Here is a 13,566-nt window from a genome sequence, read left to right on the forward strand (position 1 = left end):
AGAAGAATAAAGGAAAGATTTCACCTCTGTCTCTGCCTGGTTTGGCCACCGGGGTTAGCACAACCCTACCACGGGGGTGAAACATGGTCTTTGCTCTGTTTGATGCTCTGTTTTGATCTGATGATGATACTCAGTTTATGTTATGCCAAAGTACCATGGGTTTTACTTGTTTTAAAACCATCGCTCTGTTATTTTGAAAATATGTTCTGTTCTGCATGATAACTCTGGAAAATATTTTATTCTGCATACTCTACTTTATAAATGCTCATGTTTGCACGCTAGCATATGATTTCTGCTTACTGAGTTGTGATAACTCACCCCCTATCATGATAATATTTTTCAGATGATGTGGAGAGTCCAAATGAGGACCTGGATTAGATTGGTGAACATGGTTAAGCTGAGGAGATGTAGTTGGAATAAGGACTCTTGATGTTCTTAGTTTTTAATGCCTTTGAGTTTTAATTATATGTTTGGGTTTAGTAGGACCTATGGTGTTTTCAGTTTGGTATGTTACTATTACCGGGAGGTTATGGACCCCTTTGATTTTTTATTATTGCATTAAAGTTTGTGTGGAGTTTGTAATGAGATTATTGAGAAGATTTTAGATTGATTTCATTTATAAAGTTTTTGGAGAATTTTTCTTTGGATGTGTTGGGGGACATGTTTTTGAGTGACAAGTAGTAATTCTCCAAGCCACCCGGGTTTGGGGCATTACAACTAGTTTTAGTACTAACTACTCTTTCTAAATATATGTATTGTTGGCTGTTTATTATAACATAAGTTGTAGATTTAGAGTAGCTTAAACTTTTGCTCTTGTGATGGTACAAAAAAGTTACCTTTGATCCCTTTAATTGCTTCTTTAACATGAGCTTCATGCATTTACTTTAGCATGTACTGTAATCAAGCTTGAAGTCGTAAATCATACGTTTTCTTTCATTTAGAAAAAGCATGTAATAATGGATCAGGTTCAAGGCTCTAAATGAAACCAATACCATTTGAAGTTTGAACTGATCCCTTGCATCGTGTGTATCCTATAATACATATATAGTTTCTTTTTTCGCAAAAAGGAAAAAAAGTACTCAATTTATTATATATACAACATATATAGGGTTAGAGCCTTAATTTAAAATTTGTAACATTCTTCAGCTTTTCCTATTAGTTTCATGTAGCATTCAATTTGGCATGCATCATGTAACATCTACGGCCAAGTTTATTATGTTTTTAATGTTTCGATCGGCCCTAAAAGTCATGCCATTTTAGATTTGCATTTTGTAACACAAACCAAAGAATAGTTCATGCCCTATAAATCACGTACAGGGGCATCAAAGTGATTAAATTCTTTTGTCGTATGTTTCTTTTTACCTTTTTTATTTTTATTTTTCTCTTTAACTTCATAGTGCACACATAGGTTTGTGATTACTAGCTAGTCCTATGATTTCTTGGCTTTGACAATATTCATTACCAAACAAAAATTCGCTTGTATATAATGTATGTTGAGAATGTCAAAAATTATACATGATTTAATGTACATTGCAAAATTCTTGTGGCATATATCTGGCAAGCTTTAATTAGCAGGAGTGCACTACTGATCTTTATTAAACTAGAGGAACGGAAGAAGATGACTTTAATTTTACAATGTCTAGATCTGAAGAAGTTAGATTTGGATTAAATAGTTTGGATATAGAGGATCAAACCTTGATATTGTTGGGAAACCATGTAAATAAAAGATCTAGATCGTGTATAAAATAGTAGTGGTACTGGTGGCATGGTGATAGTGTAGACGAAGACAGAGAAAAAGAAGAAAGGTATAGATGAATAGTTAAAGTAAAATGGTGGTTGGCGAACAAGGTGAATAAAATAGTCTTTTAATGTCCTTTTAATATTTCTTAATTTATTTAATTGTAAGAAAAAATCATGTATGCAGAAAAATCTTATTCTACCAATCACAAAGCTGATGGATGATTGAGAAGGCATTGGGGCCAAGGTTCTTGGGCAAAATCTGACTAAACTCAAAATGAATGCATGGACATGAAACTTTACTCATGCATGTGACTTTTTCGAAAATACCATGTACATCATGGCTTTCATAACCCTTTTCTTTCATAAAACATCATTTCATACTTATTCATTTAGCATACTTGTGAGCTCGGGTTCTTGTTCATATACCATAGCATAACTTGGAGCTCAAGACCTTTCTTTAACTTTTAACTTATAAATGGATACCTCAAGGCTCCCCTTTTGCACCGTGTGTTCCCTGTAAGTTACCACATCAACCATTGGCCACTTTAACCATGGTGACTACGTGTTACTTTTAATTATTCATATTATGGCAGTTCACTTCTTGCCTTCACAGAATTACCGTAGGGTACCCACTAGCTTTAGGTGCAACCGTACTCCGGTATCCTTTTCTTTTAAGAACCATTCGAGGTCTGCAGACTGTACTTCGTCAACCTAGAGGTTACCACTCCATCTTTAGATACTCCAGAGTGGACATAGGAGTTCCATTAGGGCATTTCCCTGCCCTAGCCTTTCAGGTCATGACAAAACTTTAAAAGACACCTTTTCCTTTTGAAAGATTTCAGAAACCCAATCCATGTGACATGAACTATGAAACTTTGAACTTTCATGGGACCCATGCAATGCCAAAACTTAATCATGACCATATGACAAACAATCATGCATATTCATGTACATTTCGCATTACGACTTGAAAATATTAGAACATTCGACCATGTTCTTTTTCATAAATCTGAAGACATTTAGTCAAGAAGCAAAAAGCAAACATTCACAACTTTACATGTATCATGCAATGGCAGAGACACATAAACACTAGCATGCGTGAGAATTAATTTCATGCCTTTAGAACTTTCATCACATCATGCTAACTCATCATCTATGGCCGTGGTTGAAACTTATTATTCTTGAATATACATTACTACAACTTTCATGAACTTAGAATCTTCTAATGTCCATAACAAAACTTTATCAATGAATCTCCATGTATGGCCAAAACATATGAGTGAGCACGCTTAGAAAAAACAAGTATTTCTTTGAGTTAATCCTTCTAAAATATTAGGTAGAGTGAGAATCTTCATGAACATGTTAAGAATCATGCAAAAATCTGAAACCCTTAATATGGCATTTCACTTCATATTCATGATATAAGATAATCACAATGAACTATGTCAATCATAGGTTGATCATTCACACGAGGATTCGATTATATCACATAGAAGAATATCATCATATCAAGCATAATAATACAACCAAACAAGAAGTAAGTTCACAATGCATATACATAAAATATCAAGCACAAGTTCGAAGTTTACTTACAAAAATCCACAATGGACAAATAGGCAAGATAAAAATATATATAAAAAAGTCATTAGGTTTGGTTATTTAAAACCCTAACCCATGTGTGTATGCGTAAGCTCATGTCATGTAGTCTAAGGAAGAACTCCCGATATTTTAGACCTCCATCCGTCATGTCCGAAACTTGCATCAACTCAAACCCTAGTTTAAAATAAACCCTAAAGCCGCATGTGTATACGTGTTAGCTCATATGGGAAACTCCACAAGACAAGAGCTAACTTCCTCTAGCTCGAGTGCGTGTGTGTGAGAGCATGAGTTAACGGCGAACTTGCAAAAACTGAAACTTGCCTCTCATGGCCGTGTGTGGTGAAATGGAAAAGTGGTTTTTTGCTTCATACCTTATGTTATTTCTTCCTTAGAAGGTATCCTCTAACTTTGATTGTCCTCAAAATGGTGTTTGAAAGAAAGAGAGTAATGTGGGTGGTGTTTGACTGGTGAGAAAGTGATGAAAAGTAGAGAGAAAGGTGGTGGCTGAAAGCTTCAAGAGAAAGTTCTCCAAGTGACTAAAAACAAGGGTTTTCAGCATTCTATCATTTTATAGACATAAGAGGCTTCTTGAACAAGCTAAGCTCATTTGCATGGATGCCAAGTGGCACCTCACCCTTGAGCCGCTTCTCCTTTTCCATCATTAGATTGGGTTGGGAACACAAAGCTTTGGACAAGTGGTGCCTTCTTCTCAAGACCGAAACCTCCATCCCCTAATTGCCCTTCATCTTGTGCCTTGGTTCAATGAACCTTATGTCCATAAGGTCTTTTATTTAGCTAGGATCTTCCTCAATCTCCTACAAGTGTGCATGTGTGCCAAGTGGCACATGAGGAGTTTGTGTGTGTGCATGGTGGCCGAAATATCCATCTCTTCCCAAGAAGATTTTCTTCCACCAATGGTTGGTCACAAAGGTGACATATGTGCACACACTTCCTTACAAAAATCCTTCTAGAAACCCTAGTAGGCATGTAGCTCCTTCTTCCAACAAGATCTTGCCCTTTCCCAAGACAAGACATCTTCACCTTCCATTTGCATGCATGACACGTGGCAAAAATCAATTATGTCCCTCAGCGGTTGTCGTGCATGCCCTTTAGGCTTTCCTCAAGTTCTAACTTTTCATGTCACTTCATCTTCCTTCTAGAAACTCTCCCCCATAGTGACAAGTGTCACCATACTATCACCTCACAAGAAAACCTCCTTCCATGTATGACACATGGCAAAAAGGAATCCAGTCCCTAAGGTAGGTGTGTAACCTAATTCCAATGGGCTCCAAAACCCCAATTCCACTACAAGGCTGAATTCCTCATGGGCTTGGGCCTTTCTCAAGATCTCATATGACTTCTATTCCAACCTAATTTCTCAATGGGTTATTCCTCTTCTCTTTACCCGAATTAACAATATGTAATAAAATGTATAGAAAGCTTAGCAAAAGTCTTGGTCGTCACATGAATGAAGTGTTTATACAAAGTTATATGAATATTATCCAAGAGTAGATTAATGGCCAACTTAGAAACTTTCTAGGTATGCGAAAGTGATGTCTGAAATAAAAGATATGTTTGGAGTTAGGATATTGATAATTATTAAGAACTAGCCATGTTTTCAATCAAATGATTTTACTAAACTTAGTGACCCTTCTTAGCTAAGGTCGTGGCCTATTCCAAGGCAAGACACCTTATATGATGGTGTTTCTTAGCATAGCCGTGGCATGTGTTTCATATCAACCTTTAAGAAATCAAGGCTATTGCTTATACTAAGTGATCATGCTTACTTCTTAAGTTAACTCTAAAGTGTGCACCAACTTTATGCATGAAATTCATATACTCATAGGTGATAAAATCAAAACCTAATTGATACTAACCTCTTTATGCCATTTAACTCAATGCATTAAAACCAATAGTAACCTCAAGATAGGAATGATGATCAACCCAAGATAGTGCATGTTGTAACTAAATTTTTAACTTTATAACCATGGCATATGAAACACTTATGATACTATCATCATGATCTATTTTGAACATGCACCTTCATGCTCAACTCAACATGCTTTACTCATGAATTATCAATACACAAGGGATAGATTACTCACAGTCTTGGAGGTTCTCCTACAAGCACTCGGCTAGGGCTCTTTCTTCACTTTTTTTTTTTAAGCTCTTTCTTTCTAACTCACTCAATAGTTTTTGTAAGTGGTGTGAGGTGAAGTGAGGTAGGAAGGGTTGTATTTATAGGCTTTCTAAGGGGCGGATGATCACTCAAAACACACCTTTTACCATGGTTCACCCGATTACTCACTTTAGCTACAACGATGGTGGTTTCAGCTAGGTTAACTTGAAGCTTCATCATTAGTTTCTTGTGTGCAGCTAGGGAATCTTAGTGTCTATGATTTCTAATCTTGTGGGGCCATGGGATGCATGAAAGTTTTAGAAAATAAGCTCCCATGGCTTGGTTGGGTTTGTAATTGGTTACATCCTTGTTTTCTCAAAATAGTGGCCTTCCGTTGCTAGTTTCTTTCAACTAGGTTGGTTTCTTGAGTCTAATGGATGAGGAATAATCCCTCCATTGAGTAAGAAATAGATTGCAGAGGGTGAGGGACACTTGTCTTGAAGGTGGAAGAGGTGGAAGAGGAAGGGATGAGTTGGTGTTTGCGGAGATGAACCACTTGCATTCATCAATGATCTACTCAATATTCCTTCAATTCCATGGGGTCAAACTGAAGTGTAGGTGACTTGGCTTTTTCTAATAACTGTGTTTTGCCGTGGACTCTTCGGGGATTGCTCCGTTTGGATATCTTAGGCCTTCCATCTTTAAGAGTTTAGTTCTTATTCTGGGTTTTGTGGTTATTGTTTATAGTCAATTTATAAGTTGGTCTTTGTTTTGCTTTTCTTTGTTGTGGGCCTGATGGGTTTTCTCATGGTCCTTTCTTGTCACTTCAGTATTCCTCCGTCATAAGTGAGAGTTTTATTAATAAATTTGGGAGGGGTCACTATTGGACATGTGACTTCCTGCTCTCTTTTTTTAAAAAAAAAAAAAAAAAACTGAAGTGTAGGTGTCGTGGGATGGAAGAACACCATGGTTTCTTCATCCATGCTTGGGGATCACAAAGGTAGTGTAGGAATAGTGAGTGGTTTGCATCAATTATCTCTCTATGCTTTTAGCCAGTTCTTTTCCTAATTAAAGTCCTCAAAGTGTCTTGGGCTTTATCCTTAAGGTCCTCAAGATATTAACTCCTTTAACAAGGTCCATTATCCATAGGGCCTCTTGGTAGACTTTGGTGGGATGTTACAAATATACTCCCTGCACTTTTGACAATATGGCAGGTTATTTGGAACGAACTACATGGCCGGAAAACCCATTTATGGTGGCCAGTAGATGGATGGCCGGTAAAAGTGTCCATTAGGACAAAAATTAAGGGGCGAGCCAATGATAATCAGAAATGGCCACAAATGATCTATTGCGACCATTTAAACACCATTTATGGCCAATTCTGATGCTAGAAAAACCCACATGCATTGTAGTGTGGTATGCAATCATTTTCTATTTTCCTTCGAGTCTCCTTCAAAATTTTCTTATTTTTTTAAATTTTATCTATTTTATGCATGACTTATCTTTTTTTCTTGTTCTTTATTATAACATTCTAGCTCCATCTAGTAAATGATAAATATTTAATTCTTTTTTTAAATAAGGAAAATTGATACTATATATATATATATAAATGTATGTCATATGTCTATGTCATATGTCTCTAATTGATAGATATGTTGATAATATCTTTTGTGTTTGAAGTTATGTTTATAATATTTTTGTATTATATATATCACAATCTATTATGAGAATATATAAACAAATTCTTTATCATTTTAATAATGAAAAATTCTATACACCACACCACCATTGAATGATCATTTATTAGATGATTATTTATCATCCAATGGTAATAAATATTCCATATCTTACTTAATGAGATGAAAATAGGATGGTGGTGTTGTGTGTAGTATTACTCTTTAATAATAGTCTGCCATCCGAAGATAAATTTCTGGATTCGTCACTCATGTCCAAATTAGTTTAGGCATCATGGGGACCTAAACAAGATTACTATGTATTGACTTGTCTTCTCGATACTTTGTATACTCGAGGTTATAAAATAGACAAGATGTCTCTTAGTAGCTTCAAATGTTTGGTTTGTTAACATTTTTCTACGTAATTTTGGCAGTTCATCAACGGCGGCCTTGGTAAAAACTCCGGTCCAACAATTATTAATTCCAGCCTAAAAAAATAAGCACCACAATATATATTTCAATCGGCTTCGCACATGCTACCAATTAGTTTTTCCATTCACGTGGATTGAATTTATGAACTGTCATTTCAATCGGCTTCACGCATGCTTATAAATGATTATTAGGTGAAATTATGTGTGGCAGAGGTGCTTTGCTAATAATATCAGGACATCAAACCACGAATAGAGACTTAAAGCATGCAGTCTCGACTCAGCACATCAGCACATGAATATTGAAAAAACACATGATGAACATTCAAACCACGAATAGAGAATTTATGCAACAACTCCCTGCACAGACAAAAACTCTCACGTGCATTGAAAGCATGACGTTCTCCTAACATTTTGATATTTGAAAGGGATATTTATAAAAATAAATAAAATTAAAAGATCATGATCATGACTTGTGATAAACCACGAAAGTCAGCAAGGGCCCGTAGGCCAAATCCGAAATATCTGGGATAACAAGGCATGCGACATACGTAGTGGAACGTGGACGAAGGGGACGTAATGGGCACATGAAGAAAGGGACGTGAAGAAGGAAGTTAAAGTAAAAGAAGGACGCTTGACTGGGTCGCATGGTGCTGGTTCACATGCAGTTGCAAACTGCGAGTTTTACGTAGTTTATTTCCATTGTTTTTATTTCCGTTGTAATGCTCTATTTTACGTGGGCGTGTTCTGTTTTACGTTGTTCTGTTTTTATGTTATTCTGTTTTACATGCAAGTTGGGTTCCAAGTAATTAGCTAGCAGTTCGCCCTCAATTCCGAATTTCTTGTAAGTGGCTTACTTATTTAAGTAGCCGAGATTATCAATGAAAGGCAGGAATTATTTTGCATTCTAATTGAGGTACATTCTCACCCGAAGAGAATAAATTATATTACTAATTGTATCTCTGTGTTGGGACCTATCAACTTGATACAAATTTGATAATCATGCATGGATCAAATTTTAATAAATGAAATATATATATATATATATAATTACATGTGATATTATCTAACATTTTTTTCTCTTTTCAAAATTAGGTTTCATCCTGATCAATCTCTAAATTATCAAAACTAAACTAGTCTAAACTTCTATATGAAAAAACGAATTTGTAATAATATTTGGAAAAGGAAGGGGTATTATTAATGGGTAACATTAAAATCAATACTTTTATTAAGGATGGTTTTATAGAGTTTGAAAAGGTGGTAAATTTTGTAATGTTTAATTTGGATGATATAATAAATTAATAATTAGTAATTTTTTTTTTAAAAAAAAAGAGAGAAAACGGGAAAAACACAGCCACGGCGTCGTGGTGGCTGCCTCCATGTACGGGTGGCTTTTCTTGTATTTATTATGTTTTATTTATTTTTTTAAAAAAAAATTATTTTGTAGCCTTTTTTTTTTAAATTGTTGAAGCTGTGTTTTTAGATGCATTTATATATGTTTGGGAATGAAAGCATCTTTGACTCAAAAATCATTTGACTTTGGAAGGATTTTAACTTGCCAACCATCACCTGATTGATTAGTTCAGGATCGAGGAAATAGTCTGAGAAGCAAATAATTGATCAAGACTTCAAGCTCTATATAAGAAGGCGTGCTCAAACATGAGTACAGCAGAATACTAAAAACTTGATCTCTATATTTGTAAAATTCTTGTTTTCAAAGAAGTAGTACGTGACTTTCATCCAAAGTTCCAACTTGTAAGTCTCTTCATTTATTAATTCTAAAACTATGTCCTCAAATCTCATTATATATATATATATATATATATATATATATATCTTTTCAATATTAATGCAACATACAGTGGTAGAGTGTGCAAATGCCGTATAATCATTTTGAAAAAGAATGAGATCTAGTATTAAAAAATTAATTTTTTTATGTGGATTTCAAATTTACTCATTTTTTTCAAAACGATTACGCGGTACTTGCACACTCCACTACTACAAATATCATTTATCATGTCTTTGCTTGTTTTCTTATGTTATTGTACTGTTTACACGTTGCATATATCCTTGCTTATAATACTCCATTAATTATCGTGGCATTCAATATCAATCACTAACATAAAAATACGTGAATAGTGCAGTGGACAGTGAAAAATTTACTTATCATATATAAATCCAGCCAAAAACATCACATCATGGCTCTATTACTGCTCTTTCACAGTTTCTATGGCCCCCAAAATCCATTTCACACTGAGTAGTTTTTTTAGCTTTATGTTGAGATTTTTCAACATATATGGTTTGTAAACAGACACGACAGTAAAGACTTAGGGTCTTATTAGAAATACAATTGTTTTTATATATTCTTATACTACTTCAGTACTATTATTATTCACAAACTATTCACTATTATTTTTACTATTATTCATATATCTAAAATACTGTTAATATCCAAACGGAACCATAATGCTTATTGTAACAATATTTTGTTATAATGGGCCAACTCTGAGACACAATTCACAATATATCAATTCGTGTTAACTTCCTTAACCTGCAAAATCTGTCTAATTAAACAATATTTCTTAAATTATAAAATATAGCTCTAAGATCATCACCTTAGTATTTTTTTTTTTTTTTTAACTTTCAGTGATTTAGTGTCAATAATAAATGTTGGAATGGATTCATGGAATATGATTTTTTATGTATTTGTTTATTTAGATGAATTTGGGATCAAAAGTCCATTTTCCTTGGATATCTAGGTAAGTGTTGAGAAGGGAAATGTGTATTAATTATGGCTATGGGTATCAATTTTCAAATTGATTTTGTTACTAATCTAGTTTTGAATACACAGATCACTTTGATACAAGTTAAAATGTTAATAAGATATAAATTATTTCAATTGAATCCGTTTAAATGAAAATGGATTGATATAGTTTGTTTGTGTTAATTCAACATATATAATAATTTCTTTTTTAGGTGCATGATCATTTTATTAAACGAATTATATAAGTGGTTACATCACATATATATATATACACCACCAGTTTGGTATAACGAGTCATGCATGTTAAGATAATAAAACGGGTCAAATTAATTAAGATCGTCAAAATCATTATATATAGCACAAAAGAAAAAAAAAAGATTTGAGCAAACACGAACTCAACCCAAGAGACCCTTATATTATAACTGCTCTTCTGAACATGCAAAATATTCCAAAGTTAATTAAAAATAATAATTCAATTGTAAAGGTAGTCTAGTCTAGGTTACGAAAATTTGAAACAGAGTTTCAAGTAAATTATCTATGTTTAACACTGATAAGTCTCATTCTATCTTCCTCCTTGCCTTCCAGGCGATGCTTCAACATAACTCACATAAAATACATATTCCTTGTTTTGACCTTTTTTTTTCACATCTACCTACATTTGAATGCAGCTTCTGCGATGGGATGGTGGAGGTCTTATGCTGGTGACGAGAGATTTTCTAGTTCAACTCTCACTGCTTCGATCGGTATTTTTGCGGTGTTATGGTTGCTCTGGGCCATCAAGAAACAAAGAAAGGCCGCAGTACCTCCATTGCCACCAGGTCCTCGTGGCTTGCCGATAGTTGGGTACCTTCCGTTTATAGGTACAGAACTTCATATAAAATTTGAGCAATTGTGTGGGATCTACGGCCCCATCTATAAGGTTTGGCTTGCAAATAAGTTGTGCATTGTGATTAGCTCCCCCTCGCTAGTTAAAGAAGTTGTTCGTGACCACGACGCATTATTCTCCAACCGTGATGTGAATAGAGCTATACTTGCGATCACATATGGGGGAGCCGATATTGCTTTTTCTCCGAATGGTCCAGACTGGAAGATGTTGCGAAAGATGTTTGTGAGAGAGATGCTTAGTGCATCAAATCTTGATACTACCTTCACTTTACGAAGAGAAGAGGTAAGGAACACCATTAAAAATGTGTATGAAAAGATAGGTACCCAAGTAGATTTAGGAGAACTGGCATTTGTGACGGCGATGAATGCCATCATGAAGATGCTGTGGGGCGGCACACTTCAAGGTCAGGAACGGGCTAAGTTTGGAGCTGAGTTTAAGAATATGTTTTCGGATTTAATGTTGCTACTCGGAAAACCAAATGTTTCGGACCTTTTCCCCACATTAGCAAGTTTTGATTTACAAGGGATCGTAAGGGAAGTAAAGGGGATTTCCCAAAGCATTGAACGAGTACTTGATTATGTCATTGAAAAACAGATGAAGAGTTTGGCCAAGGCCAAAGAAGTGGGAAAGACAAAGACAGGACGAAAGGACTTTTTGCAAGTTCTCTTGGAAATAAGGGAGCAGAACAACGGTGCATTTCGATTAGCATGACCCAACTCAAGGCCGTGCTTTTGGTATGTATTTGTCCACTTTTCTACTTTTCTATCTCATTGCTTTAGAGCCGAATTGAAGTTGGCCATTTATATCTTTAGCTAATTCCTAGACATCAATCAAATTTTATTTTATTTTTATTTTGTTTTTCAATTCAGCTGATCATCTTACTCATGTTTAAATAGGACATAGTGGTGGCTGCATCCGAAACCACAACGACAATGTCGGAATGGGTGATGGCAAGGCTGCTGAAACATTCAAAGACAATGAGAAAAGTCCATGAAGAATTAACAGAAATCGTGGGGATGGATAACTTAGTCCAAGAATCCCATTTGCCCAAATTACATTATTTAGATGCTGTAATTAAAGAGACGTTTCGTCTGCACCCACCTATTCCTTTCCTAGTACCTCGTACTCCAAGCGAATCTAGCATCATTGGAGGGTACCATGTACCCAAAGGTTCGAGTATTTTCGTGAATGTTTGGGCTATACAAAGGGACCCAAAGTATTGGGACAATCCATTGGAATTCAAACCTGACAGGTTTCTAAATGATGGTTATGGTAAAGTAGATTATTCGGGCAATAATTTTAAGTATTTACCATTTGGGTCAGGGAGAAGAATATGCGCGGGTCTTACACTAGGGGACAGGACACTCAAATACATCCTGGCTTCATTTTTGCACTCCTTTGAATGGAAATTGCCACAGGGTTCAGAGATTGATGTTTCAGACACTTATGGTGTAACGCCCGGTCCCCGAGGGTCAGGAGAGTTAACTCATAAAACCTGATAATCAACTCTAACAAGGCTAGAGTACTTCCAAATTCAAGAATATATCAATTTTCCCAAATCTCAAATCGAACGTAAATACTTCAATTAAATAAATCAAATAAACTCATTTATCCAATATTCAATCCAACAACCCAAATAAAATCAATTCTTCTTCATGTCTCAAATAACAACTAGAAATAATATAACATTAACATATGTCCCCATAAACCGTCTAAATCCATTGAAGCAAACTTAAGAAAAATAATTAACCTCCAACACCAACGCTAATATCATGGGATACCCAACCACAAATCACTGCTAATCTTCTCCATAGACTCTAATACTGATCCTCAGCTAAACCATCGATGTCATTTGAAATATTATTAAGATTAACGGGGTGAGTTATCAACAACTCAGCAAGCAGAGAGCATATACTAGCATGTAAACATGAGCATTTATAACATTTGATAAGCAGAACAAAACATTTATTTCCAGAATGCAGAAACAAAACTTTGTACAAAAGCATTAGAGCGAAGTTTTCAGAAAAATAAACTCATTCCAAAAAGAAAATCCGTTGGCATTTCTAAACTGAAACATTATAATCTTATCATTGTTTAATATCACATCGGGACAATACCATGTTTAACCCCCGTGGTAGGGTTATAAACCACCATTATACCCGTGGCTGAGCCATATTCCATGTTTCACCCCCTTGGTAGGGTTATAAACCACCATTATACCCGTGGCTGGGCCATTTTCCATGTTTTACCCCCGTGGTAGGGTTATAAACCACCATTATACCCGTGGCTGGGCCGTATACCATGTTTCACCCCTGTGGTAGGGTTATAAACCACCATTATATCCGTAGCTGGGCCTT

The 13,566-nt window shown here is 35.3% G+C and overlaps 1 pseudogene; it reads left to right on the plus strand.

The window, feature by feature from the left end:
• The first annotated feature begins 10,999 nt into the window (after positions 1 to 10,999).
• On the plus strand, positions 11,000 to 12,708 carry LOC109021592 (annotated as a pseudogene).
• Positions 12,709 to 13,566: the final 858 nt, after the last annotated feature.

Source organism: Juglans regia, chromosome 13 (genome assembly GCF_001411555.2).
Source record: "Juglans regia cultivar Chandler chromosome 13, Walnut 2.0, whole genome shotgun sequence".
NCBI lineage: Eukaryota > Viridiplantae > Streptophyta > Magnoliopsida > Fagales > Juglandaceae > Juglans > Juglans regia.